Source organism: Cornus florida, unplaced genomic scaffold (assembly GCF_030987335.1).
Source record: "Cornus florida cultivar Cherokee Brave unplaced genomic scaffold, ASM3098733v1 CherokeeBrave_3.0.0_Hap2_Chr03, whole genome shotgun sequence".
Lineage (NCBI taxonomy): Eukaryota > Viridiplantae > Streptophyta > Magnoliopsida > Cornales > Cornaceae > Cornus > Cornus florida.
This window is the reverse complement of record NW_026775573.1, coordinates 48566307-48570423: the sequence shown is the minus strand read 5'-3', so window position 1 is coordinate 48570423 and position 4117 is coordinate 48566307.

Below are 4117 nucleotides of genomic sequence, written 5' to 3'. Positions count from 1 at the left end.
ACATGTCCCAAGACAATGCCATCTTGGACCATAAAATGGCTCTTTTCCCAACTTAAAATCAGATTTGTCTCCTTGCATTTTTGAAGCACAAGGGATAGATTTTGGACACAGGAGTTAAAGGAAGATCCAAAAATAGAGGAATCGTCCATGAATACTTCCAAGAAATTTTTAACCATATTAGAAAATATGGACATCATGTACCTTTGGAAAGTTACCGGTGCATTGCATAGCCCAAAGGGCATGCGCCTATAGGCAAATGTTCAAAAGGGACATGTGAATGTGGTCTTCTCTTGATTTTGCAGATCAATTGCCACTTGGTTATAACCGGAATAACCATTAAGGAAACAGTAGTAGCTTTGGCCGGCCAACCTCTCTAGGATTTGATCAATAAATGGGAGTGGGAAATGATCCTTCCTAGTGGTAGAATTTAGCTTCCGGTAGTCAATGCACACACGCCACCCAGTGGTGGTACGTTGTGGCATAAGCTCACCCGCTGAATTTTCAACAACGGTGAGACAGAATTTCTTTGGAACAACTTGAGTGGGGCTTACCCACTTACTATCTGAGATGGGGTAGATGATTCCCGCATCTAGTAGCTTGATCACTTCTTTCATGACCACTTCCTTCATGTTGGGATTCAACCGGCGTTGCACCTTTCTAGAAGGTTTAACGTTATCCTCCATATGAATGCGATGCATGCAAATAGAAGGGTCAATTCCTTTCAAATCAGCCACTACCCAGCCAATAGCTTCTTTGTGCTCTTGTAGCAGTGCTAAAAGGCTATTTTCTTGGTCCTTTAAAAGGTATAATGCAGTGATGACTGAAAGAGTTTGACTTGCACCAAGAAACGCATACTTGAGTTGGGCCGAGAGCAACTTTAACTCAAGTTGTGGTGGAGATTGCAAGGAAAGGACTGAAGGAGTAGTGGAAGGTTAAGGAAGTGGTTCTCTTGGTACCTTCTAAGGAGGAAAGTCCATGATAGCACCAATGTCGAGCAACAAATTCACTTCTTGGATGGCTTGGTCAATATCAAAGTTCGAGAAGTCAAAATGAGACATGCAAGTTTCCAAAGGATCTTTACTTAGAATGAAGGGGAAAGATTCTTCAACCACTTCATCTACCACATCAATAAGGAAACAATCATCCTCTTCGAAAGGATGTTGAGTTGTTTGGAAAATGTGGAGTTTGACTTGCATATTTCCAAAGGCGATATCCATCACCCTGGTTCGGCAATTAATTGAAGCGTTAGCCGTAGCTAAGAATGGCTTACAGAGGATCACGGGAATATGCTTCTTTCGATCATGGACCGATTTCGTGTCAAGAACCACAAAAGTCTACTGGGAAGTAGAATTTGTCCACTTTGATTATAACATCTTCAAGAATGCCCCGTGGGTGCTTGACAGATCTGTCGGCAAGCTGCAAGACCCCAGAGGTTGGCTTTAAATCTCCCAACCCAAGTTGTAAGTAAACTGAATATGGGATCAAGTTCACACTAGCTCCTAAGTCAAGGAGGGCCCTCTCTATCTTGTTGTTGCCTATGACACACGAGATAGTTGGGGCGCCCGGATCCTTATACTTTGGAAGAGCATTGTGTTGAATGATTGCACTCACATTTTCAGTTAATCTTACTTTCTTTGGCAAATAATTTTTGGAAGTGCGCTTTTGAGTGCACCAATCCTTGAGAAATTTTGTATAGGGAAGGATTTGCTTGATAGCATCTAAGAGAGGCAAGTTGATCTTTACTTGCTTGAAGACTTCCCACATGTCTTGAATTTTATAATTTTTGTTCCCAAAATGTGTTGACTCTTGGAGACATTGAGGAAACGGAGCCTTAGGCTGATAAAAAGTCTCCACATTTGGGGTAACGAGCTTGGAATTTTTAGCATTAGACTTTAGATTTTCAGGAATGAGATTTGGATCTCTGGGAGGAAGGATTTTTTGATTGTTTCTTCCATCAACCTTGTTGTCCACAACTCGACCACTCCGAAGGGTGGTAATTGCTTGAAATTGTTCATGAGTAGGCCCACTCGGAGGAGGGACTTCGTCAATCACATGCATCCCTCTAGGATTCTCAAATGGTTAAGCGGGAAGTTTTCCCTTATCTCTTTGAAGAAGTTGGTTCATTGAAGAAGCTATTTGTCCCACTTGATTCTCAAGTTTAGCTATCGACTGAGTATTAGAATGAACCATTTGGAGAGTAGGCTGCAATGATGTCAAGAGTTGCTTGTTGGATTCCAATATTTGCTTGTTTAGAGATTCCATCATTTGCTTGTTTGCAGCCAAAATCTCATCAGTTAGAAACATAGGAGGTTGATTAAAGACATTTGGATTATAAGGGGGACGGTAACTTGAAAAGGCCTGAAATTGCCTATTTTGAAATTGAGAAGAGGGTTGATTTTGATGCCCTTGATTTTGAAAATTCAAATTTTATGGGGCGGGTTGCCTCCACGAGAAATTCGGATGATCTCTCCATCCTGGATTAAAGGTATTAGAATAAGGATTGTTTCCGGGCCTGGAAAACATCGTATTTGCTTACTCTTGATTGGGACTAGGAAATTGCTCTGGTGTGGGGCAATCTTCTGAGAGATGGAAAGGACTAGTGCATGATTCACACACCGCACTGGCTGAATTTTGAGACAAGGAAGGAGAAAGATGTGGTGCCATTAATGGCTATAATTTATGAGTTATGGCATCCACTTGAGAAGACTCTTCCCTCATTATCTTTGGTTGACAAGGGTTGGTGTTCTTTGTATTGGTTAAGGTTGGAGCACTACGAGAATTATATTGCAATGAGTTTTCACTCAGATTCTCAAGTAGGGTCCATGCCTCATCTGCACTTTTAGACACGAACATCCCTCCACATGATGAGTCAACCATGAATCTATGGGTGTCGGTTAAACCAGCATAGAAAGCTTGCACCAATTTCCATTTTGGAATTAGGTGGTGCGGACATTTTCTAAGGAGATCTTGTAATCTTTTCTAAGTCTCATGAAGTTGTTCCCCATCGCTTTGTGAAAAGCTAAGAATGGAACACCTTATTAGGTTGGTTTTACTCACTGGATAGTACTTTTTTAGAAATTCTTGTTGCAATTGAGCCCATGTAGTGATGGAATTTGCAGCAAGGGAGTTCAACCAATATTTTGCCCTATCTTTTAAGGCGAATGGGAAGCGATGCAAATGAAGAGCATTTTCAGGGAAGCCCCTCAGCTTGATGGTAGAACAAATTTCAAAAAACATCAAGGTGCTTATAGGGATCCTCATGTTCTAAGCCATGAAAGGAAGGAAGCAGTTGAATTGAACTAGATTTGATTTCATATTGGGCTGTATCGATGTTTGGCATCGCTATGCAAAAAGGGGAGGCATAAGTTGTAAGGATGAAATGGTCCCTAAGAGTCATAGGAACAACAATTGGAATTTTAGCCCTATTATTATTAATTCCCTCATTCCTGACATTTTCTTCATTATTAGCCATTGCATTAAGCTTAAGATCAAGTCCTCTTAAATTTTCAGATTCCCTATGGTTTCTTCTAAGAGTTCTTTCAAGTGAATTTATATCAATTTGTACTTCAAGAGCAGGCAAGGATAATGACCTACGGCCCAACACAACAACACAATTCATAACAAACATAATATCCCTTCACCATCACATCCACATATGATATTCCTGTTTTCCTCAATTATTAATCAAGACAGAAAAGTAAATGGCCACGACAAGGACCGATGCTTTGCAATATAGAGAAACAATAAATAACCTCGACAAGGGCTCCACAAGCTAAGTATCTCTAAATTAAACACATGCAAGATATTCACAACTTTGAAGCTAGAACTTCGAAAACTTACCTGAAGTCGTCTAGACTTACAAATTTGCTAGCCTTCCCTCAGCAAGCCTTGAGTACCTTCCCTCAGCAAGCCTTGAGTACTTAGAATCTCACTAGAATACTTGAAACACAAATTAATCGAAACCAACAAGAAAATATCCACAAGAACATAATATTCATAATCAAACCAAAGTTAATCCTAAAACCTCAGTTAGAAAACCGTTTGCAATCTCCTGCAACGGCACCAAAAATTGATCGGTCTCATAGACTATCAATAATAATCAACCCTTTGCAATAAT